The sequence below is a fragment of the Neopsephotus bourkii genome, unplaced genomic scaffold (genome assembly GCF_033783945.1).
Source record: "Neopsephotus bourkii isolate Nb327-2 ecotype Australia unplaced genomic scaffold, CSIRO-AGI_Nbou_v1 NB_1423, whole genome shotgun sequence".
Taxonomy (NCBI): domain Eukaryota; kingdom Metazoa; phylum Chordata; class Aves; order Psittaciformes; family Psittacidae; genus Neopsephotus; species Neopsephotus bourkii.
Window position 1 is genome coordinate 1,835,604 of NW_026901900.1, and position 17,622 is coordinate 1,853,225.

Consider the following 17,622-nt stretch of genomic DNA (forward strand, 5'->3'; position numbering starts at 1 on the left):
CTATAAGATGGAAAGTCTTTCTCAGTGAAATGTGGTTTGTCAGGCTCAGTCAATTAGCATTACAGCTGAAACATGTTTAAAAATATATCATATTTCTATAGCCCACAGAAAACCTGAGACATTAGAGAGCATTAAAGAGTCCTCAGCACACTTTCCCTAAAATGCAGCCTGCAAAAATGTTCTTATTTTCCTCAACACATTGGAGAAGGTAACAGTTTTATTGCTACTCAGGCATCACACATAAGGTTAAGGGGAATGCATTAGCAACATGTTATCGAGCTTATGGGCAATTTTCCCAGTGACTTTGGCTGGTGTTGAACATAGGACACTGATCTAGGTGTGGACCAGGGCTTATCCTGGAAGGCAGTTCCTATATCCATAAAACAGTGATGACAATCCATTACGAAGAAGCCTTCACAGGTGTTTGTTAATTATTTTCTGACACACGAAGTCAGGAGAGAACAAAGACTAGGGAAAGCACTTCCCCATCAGTGATTTATGGCCCCATATAACCCCACATAGGCACACAGGCATGAAGAGAGACAGCCACTTTTCACTGATAACATCCACACCTTCAGGCAACCAGTCTTCAGGATAGCCCTAAGCTAAAATGTAGCCCAACTTCTCTAGCTTTCAACGGTGCTGAAATTTGAGGTGTTCTTTCTTGGTTTCACTTTCTGCCTAGGACAAAAATTGCACCCTTTTTCAGGGTGGACCTGGCTCCTCATTCACAACCAGAAAATCCACTAAAATAAAGAAGATTTGGAATCACTTCAGTCCATGATACTGCAGGATGGCAGGTGAAGAGGAGTGCTTATAGCATGTTTTCTAACCTTCTCTGACTTTGGTTAATTAACAGGAAAAATAATTGTGCTAGTGACACTGAGTATTGCATCTTGTAGCCAGCAATGTCTGAAGCAATACATGAGGTGTATTTGGAGGTGCCATAGAGAAATGCTTCAAGCTTGGCATGCCACACTGCATGAGAGTCCCATGACACTTTCAGGCACCAGCAGATTTTGACAGAAACACAAGACATTGAATTTGGGGTGCTCTGGTCATACTGTGTGCAAGAAGTTAAAGTCAAATGGTGAACTGCTTCCTCTCTTGCCAGATCAATGTCTAAAGCATAGGCAGAAGTCCATTAGCAGGAGGTGAGTCTATGCCTCGGAGGTGCAAAAGCCTGAAATACAAGCTTGGCTCTGATGGCTGATCATAAAACACACAAAGAGAGAAGAGCACTGCTAGGACCTCTGCTAAAGAGTACTGAATTAAGAGAAATAGTGGGACTAAATATGAAAATGAAAATCACTACTCTGATCTGCCACTTAACTGTAAGGTAACTCCAAGACAGCAGTTCATACATAAAGGTACTGAGCCTAGGGCCTTGGACATTAAAGGTCAGCCTGTCCAAAAAGCCATGCTAGCAACTTTAAGAGAAAGGACTTCAGAAGGGTTTATTCTCTTTGTCTGCTTCCTCGGTTTACACAGTGTGATTCGTCTTTAAAGGAAGAATTACAAGCTTTTAATAAATTTTCCCTTTTGTCTACAAATTCAGTTGTGTAGGCTAAGGAAGGGCATTATAGGCAACTTCTCACTGGCAGATCACGAGAAACTGAAAAGTCCTTGACTTAGGGTAAGTGCTACTTATAAACAATTAACATATTGGTGTGTTACCAGAGCTGTTCTCAGACTAAATTAAACAACACAGCACTGTACCAGGTACTCAGATGAAAATTAACTGTATCCCAGGCAAAACCTGGGCAACCATGCAGTGACACAGTAGTGGAGCTACTGACACCCAACATAGGGAGGAGATGGAGACATCCGGATGGAAAGGGCAGACCCAAACTTTCTGAGGAAGCCCACTCCTACATCTGCTTAAGCACATCAAGGTAGACTCAGGCAATATTGGAGAAGATGTTTATACTGAGACTTTGGATGTAAAGGAAAACCTCTCTACCATTCTCCACACTGAAACAAGCAACCTACCAAATGCGACCTTATTGCTTTTGCAATGAAAACTCAGTGTTGCATGAGCTTGAAACATTAAAGAAATACCAGAAGAAGGTGCACTAAGGACAAGCACCACACAAGTGTGGTTGGCTGAAAGTTAAATGCATTGGCTGCCAGTGACTTCACTGCATGTCTGTGTATACATATTTTCATGCTTTTCTGCATAAAGTATGTGAGGGTACCTGGAGGCAGTATTTTAAAGGGTGGGCACAAAACACACTCAAAAGCCAGACCTGTGAATAGGATTTAATTGTGTTTCTCAACTTGATTATCCCAGCATCAGAGGTTGAGATTGGGATAGGTTTGAATCAACTGACTAAACTTTTTTTTTCAGTACAGTTCTGGATTTTAAGGTAGAACCATCATTAGCCAAGGTTTAAGAAGTAGACATGATCTAATACTTTACTGAGCTTAATACACCTTAAATACCAGTGATTAAGATGTCCTTTCCAAGCCTTGTTTTCTCTCACCCACAAAATGATTAGAAACACATATATGTCTGTCTCATCTCTTGGAGAAGACACACTTTAATATTTCTCGTATGATTTTACATTTTGGACAATGTCTAGGTCACTAGTTATATTATTTTTCCCCATCTGATTCTTTCTTACTGTTTCAGAGGTATCCTGCTTTGCCTTGGTGCATGTTTGGTAGTCTCCCTTTTCAAGGGTGTACAGATGATTATAAGTCTATTTCCACAAAATATATGGAGTGGTTATCTCTGCTAAGTACCCAAAAGGTATTCTATCAGGAGAATTAAGCTTATGAAAGAGATGTTAAGCCAATGTCAAAGATCTTTTAGGAAGACAGAACTTCAGTGCAATAACAACATGGTTGGATTAACTTTACAACAAAAGGAAATTAGACTGGATTTCTATAGAGTCAGTTTTGTTATTCTAGATAACAATATGATTAACATTGAATGAATGGTAAAGGCCTCATTCATGCTTCACTTAGCCCAAATTAATGTAACTGATTACCCAGGCTCTCTGTTCTGGCATAAATTCCTGTGCCTTCTAGGCTCATTTATCCAGGGAGTATCACTTTTAAGGAGGTTGACCCCAGGCAGAAAGAAGCAGTAGCTGAAGCTTTAGAAGCTTTTGCACTTCATTGCCCTTTCCTCTGGACAACCAGCTCCAACTTCAAGTTTAAGAGGGTAAAAGGCTACAGCCCCAGCTACTGTGGGAGATGCAGCTGGGCTCCCTAGTGGGCATGCAGGTGCTTGACATATGATTGCAGTAACTTCAGGAATCACTCCTTCCTCAGGGTAGTTCAGTTTGTTCTGAAATTATTCCCATGATCCACATTGCCAATAACTAGACCATGCTAGACAGAGGCTACTGTTAGGTTTGGGATTAGCTGCTCACCCTCCTTGAGGAGCATCCCTGACTCCCCAAGGAGCTGTGAATTAAGCTGCTGATGAATAACCCCTTTCTGCCAAGCACCTGAGGAACCTAAGACCATATGGGCTGTGAAAATGACAATATGCACATCAAGTGCTGTTTGTGTTTGTTGTGAGAAAACAAGTCGGCTCAGGCTGACATCAATGTCAGCATGACGAAGGCTGCAGAAAAATAAATGCAAGCTGTACATTTATCCTAAGAGGCAAGAAATCAGCCACGAGCAGGTAACTCCTGTCCCTCCTTTCTCCCTCTGCTCTGTCCTATCAGTAATGCCCTCTCACTGGAGCAACACACTGCCAAAACATAATCTGCATGAAAAGCCTTGACTTTTCGTTCTCTTCACCCTTACCTAGGTACAATACAGATAAAATTACAGGCAATGAAAACAGCCCACATCATACACATGCAGAAGGAAGCAGGCAGCTTTCCATGGCACTCACCTCTGGAGCAGGCAGGTGTCTTCCCATAGAACCAAGACAACCATCTTTCCACCGCTTACAGCAACTGTTGTGGTGCTACAGAAAAAGGTGACCCTTTCCCACTGATGCTCCTCACCAGGAGTTCACATACTTGTATGCTATCCCTCAAAACATTTTCCATGTTCAATTGGATGAGCCCACCTTTCATAAGTGCACGAGAGACACCCACAAGGCTGAGTGCCTTTGGTAGCTTCAAAATCTGGTGATGCTTGAATCCGACACACAACCCTCACCAAAAACATCTCCAGCTGGTTTTCTGGAACTGGAATTTCTGGTAAACTGAGTCTGACTTCATCTGTACACATTCATGGTTGACTCAAAGGGAATCCACTAAGGAAGTAACTATGCTGCACTGCCAGGATACTCACCAGGGTATTGGCACTGGCCAGCAAAGATCTTATTGATCACCCTTCAACTTCTATCTTTCAAGCACCAGAAAAATTACCATGCTTTCTTAAATGGCACTTATTTTCCAGCTGGACCAAGTGCAAGTCAGCCCCAGGATCCACTACTACGAGCACTTTGTGCTTATGCATTTAAATGAATGCCAGTATGTAAACACTAGAAGACCAACACTGCTGTGTTAGGGGCAAAGCAAGGGAGGCAGCTGGCCCAAGCACAGCCTGGAAGGTGCAGAATAGGAGCAAATGCACTGAGTAGCTTAATAAGCTACCTGTAACTTATCTGATTTCTGGTATTGAAAGGAGGGCACTGGAGATAGATAGCTCTCGAGAGCCAGAGGAAGCCAGGGGGACACAGAGGGAGGAGACCTGAAGAAGGCTCTGTTGGTCTGTGGGTGGGAAAGGAAGAGAGCAAGCCACTCAGATATCCAGAGTGAACATCAACCACAGCTAGGGAAGTCCTAATATTCATAGAGTTATAGAATGGTTTGGGTTGGAAAGGACCTCAATATCATCCAGTTCCAACCCCCCTGCCACGGGCAGGAATGCCTCAGCCTAGAACATGTTATCCTATTACTTCCATTTTTAAAGGCACACAATGAAGTTAAACACTCTACACAATACAGGGAGTTTCATCCAAGCTATAAAAAATGATCCAAGCTCTAGAAAAGTGAAGGCAGCATGTCCATTTGTAGTGGACTTGCCCATGAAGAGTGGCTGAAGGAAACAGTTCAGATATTAGTCATTAGGCAAATTACTTCTAATACAATTCTTAATACTATAAGCTAGGCAAATCCTAACTGCTATGTTAATTCAGATGGACAAAATCCAAAACCAACCTTGTAGCAAAGCTTGACATAAAACTAATTACTGCTGACTGTGAAACATATGCACATCTTGGAGGCCTTTGATCTTTCAGAATGGGTGATGGAATTTTCTCCTTGCAGCACACTTTATACTGAAGTGATCTGGCAGTGGTGTCATGACTCTGAATGCTGACACAGGCAATTTGACTCAAAAAAAAGCTGTATTCCTTCACACTGGTCACTGGTTTGAGCAGTGGAAACCACCATTTTGGTCTGTTTTCACAAACTCCTGTCAGAAGCACAAAAGGAATCAGTGAATGTCTTCTCTAAATTGCATCCAGTCATCAGTACCAGTAGCTCCTGCATGTCAGTGTTTGAGTCTCCCAAAGGCTTATTTGGCATCTGCAATGCACATGTCAGTGGCAACCAGAACCAAATCAAATACCCCCGAGTCCTCTAAGATAAATGAGAGAAGAATGGAAAGCATCCTAATATTCTTCCTGGCAAAACTCTACCAAGGCTTGGTTTTTATTACCATGGTGTAGATTATGTCTGCAAAAGGAAAGAGAAAAGAAAAGAAAAGGTTTCTCCAAGATATGCATATAATTTTCATAGCAGAGTAAGTCCTTGAGTCATGCAAAGGACAAAGCTGTGAGAAAGCTAACGCAGCATCACTGCATTTTTCAGCCCTACAAGCTCTAATCATTTCATATGTAGCAATGTTTATGTGCATTTTAAAAGGTAAAAATAATGAATGCTCATAGAAATAAGGACTCATACATACATATAATATATATTTGGCTCTTGGCTGGAAAAGAAAGAGGTTTATAAATTAAATTGGAAAGCCCTGTAGTACAAACTATGGTTCCAGAATGAAAAAGAAAAGACAAGAAGACTCCATTCCAATAGATTGTATTGTCATAGTTTGTCCTTAGCTGAAAGCAAATCCGTGATTAATTTTAAAGATTTGGCATTGGGACAATTATATGTAGCAGCCCAAGCAAGAAACAGGGAAGGCAATTGGATTTTGTTACGTGGTGTGTCATTTGTTCCTTTCATGGTAGTTAATTAATCTATAAACCTAACTACTTGTACAAAAGGTTTTGCAGAGCTGAAAGGCTATGCTTTTGAAGTCTACCCTTTTGCACAAAAAAAAGGCATCCTGAAACTGTCAGTACCACAGATCATTGTTTCGATGACGGTGATGGCTTTGAAAACCAGTGAGATAGCTATCCACTTTCTTGAAAAAGCACCTTGTTTTTAGGAGCATTTCTAGAAACAAAATAACAATAGAAATACGGCACTGCAGCACCAAAAGGGTGGATATATAAGAACAATAAATTTTCTGACAGAATAATATTAAAGGATTTGGGGAGAACAAATAAATGACTCAGCTCCTGACAAGACAAACATGATCTCAGAATTCAGGACAGGATACATATGGGATTCATTTCACAACAGGACAAACATCTACAGGCACTGATGTTTATGAAATACTATATGTACAAATACACATTAAACATCTGCACACTGCATTATGTACTGTCTTTTTTCTAAATCGTGCAAGTTTCCCTGCTCTATCACACATATAGAGCTTTCCAGGCTGGCTGTTACAAGGACAGAGCCCATTTACCCAAGGTGACTCTGACAGCAAACCCCTCAGGATGGATGAGAAGCTGGAGCTCTCCAGGGCCTCCTGCCCAGAGCTCTTTGATCTCAGCTGCAGGGAGTACGGCACATGACGACACTCTGCCAGCCACACTGTGCGTCCGTGGCTCTTGGCAGGGAAAGCGTGTAATTCCTGGGGAGGAAAACCTCCTCTGGATGCCGGGGGAACAAAACGAAATGACTCCTGGCAGGATGCAGAGCAGGGGTTTTTCGTGCACAGTGCATTTAATATCGGTTTGCGGAGTCAGAGACTGAACAGCTGACAAGGCAAATCTAACTGGGAGAAGGAACAGGGACAGACAGACACTGAGACGTCTCCCTCCTTGTGAACAAAACGTGATTAAGATTTAATTACTAGGTAAGAGCAATCTTAGAATCCCCAAGAGAAAATCTTGCATTGCTCATGGCAGGAATAAAACACCAAGTAATTTTTTTGTCAGCATATATACAATTCAGACTGACAGAATTCCTGGTAGAGCAAAGCTTTGTCCTCTCCTGACAGGGATCCAATGCCCATGAACACACTCACTTGAAGTAACACAAACCAGTAGGATTTCTGGTAAAATAAACATATGGAATAAGTTACAGAGCTCATTTCATAAACGAGACCAGGCAGTAAACTTGACAGGGCTGCCAGTGAACCCAGCCTTACATCTTCACTCTAAGATGGACAAGAGGACAAGTTGAATTCTAAGTGGGAACATTCGGCTGCCATTCTCTCCCTACAGCCTCAGTTTCTCCTCCAGAGAGACCCAACATAGTATGTTTTCCATGCTTTCACACAGGACAGAACAACAGAGTGAGGCGAGTTTGCCAGCTGAACATCTGCTTGGATAACATCACCCAACAATCACTGCATGCTCAATAAGCCCTGGGGTGCAATCACTGAGCTTGGGTCAAGTGCTACCATCATCTGGTTTCAAGCGCAGCACTTGTGAAGTTTTAATACCAAGCTGAATGACTAGTCAGACATCTATTGTAACATTCTTGATTGATTTCCAAGCAGCACATAGCTGAACACATCAAACACAGTAGACTGAGTGGCAGGAAGACAATCACATCCTCCTTTAAACCTGTTGGTTTTATTCCAAACGTCCACTCTTCTTCTGCAAAACCTGAACATATGGGGTGGAGCTCTGTTTTTTAATGCCTTTGTTTCCCTTATCAAGAGAAAGTTAAGTCAGTATAAGTGTAGTAAGCTCATCACTTTGGTGAAAACCAAAGGATCCAAAGGAACTAGTATCTAGTTAGAGGCTGGGAAATTGATTGCAGCAAATTTCCATTATGCAGTTAGGGAAGAGGGTGTTTAGGAATCCCGGAAATCTAAGAAATTAAAGCTAGTTTAAAGAACTCCTCTGAAAAATATTTTCTTCAGTAATAGCACAATAAGCTTTGTTGGTCTTCATGTTGGCAGCAAATGTCTCATCAAGTCTTAAGACATTTATTAATTATTTTATTCACCAGCAAGCTTCTAGTCCTTCGCTGGAGGCAAATTTTAAGGGCAAGCCAGCTGGTAGAGAGGATCAAGGGAAATAAAGCATTCACTGGAAGTCTGAGATTTGGGTATTTTTTGTTGGTCTCAGGAGAGATCATGAAGAAAGCTGTAGGCAGCAGCTAGAAGTGTTCAGAGATCTCAGTTCTTCCATTAGTGAAAACTCCCAGTCAGGACCTCACATTATATTCTTGACAAAATAGCAATAAAATGGTAAGTATTAGAAAGAAGAATACGAAAGGTTTCCTCTACCAAGCTGCTATCCCTCAGGTAATGGCAGTTGGTTCAAACCAAAAACATTCAATGCTCTTAAAAGGCAGATGAATGCCATGTGCCTTCCAAACTCATGCAGATGGGGATAAAAAAATCCAGTGGCTTGATATTTCATCAGGACCTTGCCACAGGCTCTGACCATTGTTAGTTGAAAAAACATTTCCTACTGAGTCTGTGATAAAATTCATAAAATTATGGAAAACCTCCGCAGACCGTGTTGTGGTTTAGACCAGGTCACTCCAAGACCCATCTGACCTGACCCTGAATGTTTCCAGGGATGAGGCATCCACAACTTCTCTGGGCAACCTGTGCCAATGCCTCACCACCCTGACAATAAAGAATTTCTTTCTAATATCCTGTCTACCCTCTTTCAGCTTAAAGCCATTTATGCTTGTTCTATCCCTACATACCCTTGTAAAAAGCCTGTCCCCATCTTTCTTACAAACCTGTTTTAAGCATTGAAAGGCTGCAGTAAGGGCTCCCTGAAGCCTTCATTTTTCCAAGCCAAACAAGCCAACTCTTTCAGCCTGTTTTCACAGGAGAGGTGCTCCAGGTTCTGATCATCTTTGTGGCTTCCTCCAGACTTGCTCCAACAGGTCCACATCCTTCTTATGCTGGGGCCCTAGAGCTGCACACAGCAGTGCAGGTGGGGTCTCACCAAGGCAGAGTAGAGGGAGAGAATCACCTCCCTCAACCTACTGGTCATGCTCCTTTTGATGCTGCCCAGGACACAATTGTCTCTCTGGGCTGTGAGCACACATTGCTGTCTCATGACCAGCTTTTCATCCACAAGTACCCTCAAGTCCTTCCCTCAGCCTGTGTTGGTACTGGGGTAATCATGGCAGTCAAATAAATTGAAGCAGCGAAGTACAGAGACATTTTATAAGATAATGCACACAGACACGTGCAGGGTTCCAAGAAACTGGGAAGACCTCATAGTACAAAGCCATAAATGTTCCATCAGCTGATGCAAGTGAAGCTGCAAAATTTTGGGTTGCTTAAGAGCAAAACTGGCTGTTACTGTCTCAGGTCTGAAAAAGTCTTGTGGGTCCAAACTCACATCTGTTAGATCTGTTCATACAGCTGGAAAACACGGATGATACCTGTATTAGCCTCCAAGCCTCACGTTGCTCGTTTTCACAGTGACCAGGACCAACGCAGCTCTGAGAACTAGGCATGCACACCTGCTGGGACTCCCAAGGGAGCCATGAGCTCTGGCAATCCACTCACCCCGCAGCCCTGTGCCACAGATACTCCATTCCAGAGCCAAAATGGCCATGACAGCCTGAAGGCAGCTCTGGACCAAAGCACTGTAGCTATTTCAGAGGACCAGGCTTGAATGGTGTGCATTGGTGCACCATTCCCCCGGCACCCACCAGGCTGCCCAGCAGCAGCTTGGCTACCGCAAGCCTGCCGCCTACCCCCTGTGCACATAAATAAGCCCTCTGCAGTTGTGCAACTCCTCTGGATGTTTCACTGACCTATATTCCCACATGTGCAGCCCGCAGAGCAGCACGCACCATTTCTTCTGCTCTCCGCAGCAGTTTTCCACCGTGCTCCCCGATCGCATTGCACGCTGTGAAAAGGATCACTTCCAGCATGTCCTCGAGCCTCAGATGAAAGCACAGATCTTTGGCTGAGTAGTCTGGTGTCACCCCAGCTCTGATACACTCACCAAAGAGGAGCAGCGGATGTACATTGGATCACCAGGTGTACAACTGTGGCTGAACAGCAGCAGGAACTTAATAAATGGGCTTATTAGCCAGGGAACTAGGGCACCCTGCCAATTAAATTATTAACCTACAGGCATATATAAGTGCGTTGAACATATCTAGCTTTTCCAGCTTTACTCCTTTTGCTACACTCAGTAAAATATATGTCATAGCACTGCTCATTTCTAAAGAGTAAGGTGCTTTATGCTGCTAGGGAAACATCTTTATATCATTTTGTAAGAAGAAAAGTAGAGACTAAGTCCTGCAGAAGATCATACAGCAAGTCAAGGGAAGAGCCAGAAGGTATGGCTCAGTATCCAGATCTCTATTCACCACAACACATTTCAGTGTAGGGACATTATTGTATCTGCCATCTGCTAATAAAGTTGTATGAGTTGAAACAAAGGTGCCAAGTGCACAGGCTAAAGCACGTGGGATTTTTGCCTAAAGTAAGTGAACAGTCTCTTGCAGTTCAACTTCTTACATGGATGAAGTTATATGCACCTTAAAGTCTTTGCAGGCCACATTTTTATAAGTGCAAAGATCTTGCATTTCAAAATCTTTAAGTATAAAAATAAATTTAAAAAAAATAATTGTTCAGTAGAGCTGGGCCATCTGTATTAGTTAGTTCAATATAAGAATATCAGAGATGTTTCCATAGGTTAACATATTTGACAGGGCATTTTGAGAGGCTTGGGGAAGTAGAAACTACTTTTACACAGTCAGAGCAAAAGCAGCAGGCAAAACCAAGTGTTAAAAAGCCTCTATCACTGAAGAGTTTCCCTTACTATAGCTTCTTTTTGACCACTGTATTTTAGTTTCACACAGCTGTTAGGTGAATATCATTTTACTCATATGCTCTAGCACCATCTAGCTTGTGCCTAAGGTAACTAAGTTCCATTACGTTCTCCTGAAGTAAGCAGATCCTTAACTGTATCATTTCCTGTAAGTATGACTGTCTGTATTTGTTTATAGTTTGGTTATTTTTAGTTACTTTGACATTATACTCCAAACGAAGGTAAATATAATGAGTGCAAATCAGCCTCATAGGTTAAAGAGACTCATTCATGGAGCAATTTCTTCTACTGCATCCTTCTCCATCTGTTGATTTCTCTGTTTTCTCTTTTCTGTGTTTGAATTCTGCCAAAGATGCATATGCTTAAATATTTCTGAAGTTTACATTTCAAATTTTGTTTGCTTAAATAAGGTGCCTTAGAGGAGCTCATTAAGAAAAACAACAAATAACACAATACGAATCCTTGTTCCAAAGGAAAAAGCATGAAACCACAAAAACCAGGTAAGAGCTACTGCTTATCACAGGCATGGCTAATGGTCAGTATTGGGAATGGGTTTGCTCATGGAGGATTGAGGTGGAACCCAGTGGCCTTCTTGGCCCACAGAAGCCACCTTACTGCACCCTCTGGCTCTCCATCTCGCAGTCACTACCAGCAGCCACAGATCAGACATCAGCAAGGCAGGTGAGAAGAAAAGCTTCCAGTGAACAATTATGTGGGGGCTGGTGTTTAATCTGGATCACTCAGCATATTATACATTGTGAATCCATTCAGTATTTCAGCTGACATAAACTCCGCTGCCCAGATTCCAAAGTGAAATTCATAGTCAGGACAAGGAGCCGCAGTTACACAAACTGTGATAAGGACCACCATTACCCTGAGGCAGATGTCAGAAGTCATCTCCTGAGGAGTCAAGAAGTTTGCTCCTCTTTCCCTCATACATACAAAGATGCCAGAAGAGCTTTTGCAAGTTGTGGGGACTCTCTAGTCATGCCTCTGCAGGGCTCACCAGCAATACTTGTGGTGACCTCACATTTTGGGGTGGGCTTCTAGCTGGCTTGCCCCCTTCTACCTGAAAAGCATCATGTAGATGAACCCTCACTCATGTGGCTTACACTGTAGCACCAAGCACAGAGAAAGCCAAGTTAATAAGTCAAATTCTCCTCCTCTTGGTCACTAACAAAAGCAGACAAATGACAGCACCTTGATCTCAGGTGCCCATTGCAAGAACCATACCACCTGCTCGCAACAACTACAGCTCATTTCTCACACATGGAACAGACACAGGCTTTCTGTTTGAGTGGCTTAGTTAAGTTGACTGAAACAACTAAAGAAGGAATTAAAAAAGGGCCTCCAGGATAAAGCGGAGCACAGGGGTTTTTTTGCAATGCTATGCACCAGGTTGGTTACACAAATGGCCAGTTTCCTGTTCAGACATGCAGCACACTCCCCGCAAATGCAAGCATAGAAAGAGGGGAACATTTGCTCCAGAGACATACTAAGGTGGATGCCTGACCCCCCATCTGGAGCTCCAGCTGGACCAGAGCATCTTAGCATGTTGCAGCATGTAGATTCAGTAGAAGCAAATTCACATGTACTTGCCCCAAACTGGGTATTTTCCTGCATTTGCTGCTAAAACACAGGCTTGTCTATTGAAGAGAAAAGAGTAATATTCCAGGATATGTTGAATGAGACGTTTTAAAAACAAAATCCAACAAGGCTATACTGAAGCACAGCAGTGCACTGACCATGTGTCCTGGGAGCCTGCAGGGCCTGGGGAGGGGGCTCTGCACTGCTAAAGTAGATGTGGGAAATGTGCTTTTAATCACATTTTGAAATGTAAAATCTGCCCAGAGGGGAGGCAGTAATTGAGAAAAGAACTGAACAGGAGCTTCTGGTGGTATTATCAACATCCAACTGGGCATATACTTGGAGAAGAAAATTGACACAAGTCTGAGTAAAACCTGTAGAAGAGGGAGCAAAGACAAGACACACAGATGCCAGGATCTTATAACTCCACAGTCCACAGAAATGCTGTAAATCTAAGGTGAATTGTAAGGGAAGTGACCTTGGCTCCCTCTTCTCATTCTGTGTAGAGCTTGTGCTCCCACATAGCCCATGCAACAGTGGCCACTTTTCCTCCCTCCCCAGAATAAGAGCCAACAACTCCACACAGAAAAGGGACAACTTCACTTCTTCTGAGATAAGCACATTTTTGTACTAGCATTTTTGGAGAAACATCGATTTGATCCCACAGTCAGTGAGATTTCACCCACATGGAACTCTCTGTTACACCATCAGCACTATGCCAGCTGTTGGAGAAACATTATCGGACTACAGAACCCCTTGTGAGCCTACATGAGCTGGCTTCTTGCCATCTACCAAAAGGCAGACACACAGCGAAGCTCAGAAAGAGGGGTTAGGAGACATCTGTGAAAAAGCAAAGCCTTGGAGGCTGTTTTGCAATTTGGAAGATGCAGTTTCTGCTTCTTGCTCTGCGAGGGCCCTCCTGGGTAACCGCAGGTACAGTAACGTCACCTCTGCTGTACCTAGCTCAGCTTGACAATTTATCACCTTGTCCCTATTTCATGCACACCTGAGCTGCCTGTCAGTCTAAGTGGAACTGATGTACTGACATTTTAAGGTATACCACCACCACTACTGGTTTGCCACAGACATCATTCTGTTCAGGGGTGAGCCACCTTCATATTCTTGGTATGAAGAATATATACTTCTTCACAACTACAGTGAGTGAAAGCTTGCAATTCCCCCAAAAGCATAAATAACTACAAGTTACAATGTCTTTCTGTTAAGCAAAGATTATATTGCTTTCCCCTTTGCTGTGATGCACAGGTGAAGATGCACTATCCGTTTGTTTCAGATTTGATGCTGAGGCAAGAGCTTGAATACAGTACCACAATTCTCGATATAACACTTCATTTAAAAGCTTCATTTTAAGGTTCCACAAATGTCCTTGGCCTTCACAAGGGAATCAAGCCCAGAAAATGACTTCTGGAAATTGCCCATGCCAGGAAAATGTGCAACCTAGATTACACACAGTTGAAATGACTGAACTCATAAGCAGCAGTAACTGAGCAAAGCTCCTCTGTTTTCTAAGGATGTTGCCAAAACCCTAAACATTATATAATTTATTGATGGCAACAGTGCTTCTTACAAGTTGCTTGAACTACATTTGTAAACCAAGTCATCACCAAAAAAGCAATAGGTAGCACCAAGGCAATGACACCACCACTTCAGGAGAGCTTTAAGACACCAGAGACAGGACATCAGAGCTTCTTCTCCTCCTCTGCTAGTGCAGTGGGAACAGCCCGCTTCTGTACGCGAGGCAGAGGATGAGGCTTGCAGATCAGCTGCGTGTAATGTCACTGGGGTGTCGTGGTTTAAGCCCAGGCCGTAAGTCAGCCACACAGCCCTCTCGCTCACCCCCTGCTTTTCTTCCTCCCCCTTCCCCCCCCCCCAATCCCAGAGGGATGGGGAGAAGAATGGAAAGAATGTAACCCCTACAAGTTGAGTTAAGAGCAGTCCAGTAACTAAGGTATAACTGCTGCTACCACCAATGATGATAATGATAAAGGAAATAACAAGGGAAGAGAATATGATACCACCCGTCGATACTCAGCCTGACCAAGCAGTGAACCAGCCCTTCCGGGTAACTCTCAGTTACATCCTGGACATGATGTGCTGTGCTATGGAATACCTCTTGGCTAGCCTGGGCCAGGTGTCCTGTTCTGCTTCCTCCCAGCTTCCCCTCCTCCCTGGCAGAGCATGAGACTCAGAAAGTCCTTGGTCAGAATAAACATTACTAAGCAGCAACTATCAGCACTGCTCCCAAGCCGAAGTCAAAAACACAGCACTGCACCAGCAACTAAGAAGGAGATAAAATGACTGCTACTGCTGAACCCAGGATATGGGGTAAGTCACATTGAACTGGTGCTCATGTGTCTCCTTCCTGATTGCAAGCACACAGGCCCTAAGGCCACAGTGTCTGCAAGCACTGGCTCTGGCAGCCCTGGGGAACAGCCTCAGCCCAGCTCAGTTTCTCCACCACAAAGGACTTTGGCAAAAAGGAGGTTTTGATGGGGGGATCATTCCGATTTTTGCTGTGCTGAAGCTTTAGGGAGGAACTCAACTGGTTTGTTTTCCTGTCAACAGCTTCAGCACTAAATTAGCTGGAAAGTTATGAAGTGGTGATGCCAAATACACAGCAACACAGGGAGCCTGGTCACAAGCAGGTGTATCTAGAAGCAAGCAAAATTTATCCTTCTGTCTAAGATGCAGTATGCATGTTTATAGCAAAAGCCCTTAAGGCTGTCAGTGAGGGGCTTTCAAATTTATTTTGCAAACATGGTAAGTCTCCAAGGCTCAAGTCTTTTTTATACAAGGTGATGTAAAACACAGGATCCTGGCTGAGCAGGAACAGTGCCTGTCAGAGCCATTCAGAGATCTCAGGCTCAGCGCTATACCCAGACAAACCATTATTAAGACCTGCATTTTCCTGCCTGCAGGTTACAATATGCTCACAGAGGCACAAAGCTCATTGCAGGCCCTCATGTAGAGCCCATCCTTCCTGCTTCAATGTCTGCACATGCCCTGCGTGGCGGGGGGCAGATCCCTCAGAGCACCCCTGGGCAGGGAGCTCACGGGGTGTGCAGCCAGAGCACGTGCACAGTGACAGACAGCTCATATTCCGGCAGTGTTTGGCAACGCGGCGTGATTTCACAGAGGACGCCCCATCTGTCACTGTGTTCTGCGGCACAGCCTGACCTCGCTAGCACTAAGGAAGCCCCAGCAGATTAACATTTAATGATGCTTTCAGTTTCAGCCCTTGTAATTTTTCATCTTTCAGAGAACAGACATAGAAGAAGAAGGGAGTTGTGTATTATGTACAGCATAAGTGTCGTCTTTTTGCAACCATCTCCTTTAATATGCTTGACTTTGACAGGTTCAGATCTTTTTCTTCTTTCTGCATTGCAAAAAACTTCTCTATGTATATTTTACTCCAGAAACAGAACATCAGCTGCTTCTTGTATACACAGTTTTTCTTTTGGTTTGTGTAACCATCATACCTCATTCAGTTTAAATAAGTAAACATGGAGGAGAGGGGTGGGGGGAAACAGCTCTTGCTAGCTGTCTGAACAGAAGCAAGGGAACTAAACATCTCCAACATGGATATAGACTGAGTGAGATTCTTCAGTTTGCTCTTTGTTGTCTGGAAAAACAAATTTAACCACATAATGCAAAAAGAAATCCTTAAGGGACAGTAAACTGAACCAGAAATGGAGAGCTTGCACTCTTTTTGTTAAGCAAGTCTGTTCATTTTTGTATTTTGTGCTTGTGAAGGATTCAGCTCGTGTCCCATGCTGAGAAGCACATGTGGACAAAGCAAACACAGACCTGTTATATCTACCCAAAGATCACCAGTGCTATGCGGAGCACCAGCTCAAGTCAGTAAGACTATCCCAAGCACAGAAGACATTGAGAAACAACACGTTATGAAAGCCCATGAAATATTTATTTAGTGCATGGGTAAATCTGTGACAATTCAAGTTAGAATTTGTAGGAAATAGTGATGTGGAAGAGGGATTTACATTAGAAAGCGTAGGGGAAAAAAGAGGAAGAACATAAAACACAGTAGAGAGATGCCAAGCTGCTAAATATTTCTGGAACATAAGGGCAAGAAGTTTGAATTTGGGATGATATTTAGCGAGAGATGAGGCAATAGACAGATCCTTAAAGCAAGCAGATCACAAAAGTGATACCACCAAGAGGATAATTTGAGCTGCTTCAGCCATGATGCTGCAGGGAGAAGCTAGATGGGAAAGCAGGAGGTTACAGGGGAAGAGCATCGACTACCTCTGCATCCAGAGGCCAGCTGCTACATGGAGTATGCTAAAGGAAATGTGTGAGATAGCAAAAGTCCACTGAAATTAAGAGCTGTGCAGTTATGAAGAGGAAAAACAAGACAATTGATCTGCCCTACCCAGTAGCCTTTTGGGTTTGTTTTCTTTTAGTGCCCATGAGCCTTCAGCAGCCAGCCAAGCAATCCTTATCAGCACTCTATAAGCAATGAGGTTACCACAGCAAGCTGCTAGTGCAAGTTTCTATGCCTGTAGAAATCAGAGCTTCAAAAACTGTTAACAGTGCCTAGAAAACTGGCAAAAATAAACTGGGGAGAGAGGAAGTCAGAAATGACTTTTTTGCAGCCAAGACCCTCCAAATTAAGAAAAAGCAATTGCTTTCTGAAGACTCCGAACCAGCCTAGAAACTGAGAAACATGACTTCAAGGAAATCGCACCCTACAAAGGCTAAAGACACCTGCAAGAAGATAAAGAACAGCTCCATTCACAAAATACTAATTCCCAAATAATCACAACCTGTGTTCAACAGCTCACGTCATAGCAGTGCTGGCTCACAGGAAACTTCCTTCTTCTTAGTGTTATTCAAGGCCATGGGGTTAACGCTGAAAGTACTTCACATCTTCATGGACCAAATCTGCCCTACTCTGCTGTAGGACAGATACCCCTGCAATGGCGAGATGCACACTGAGCTGAAGCATA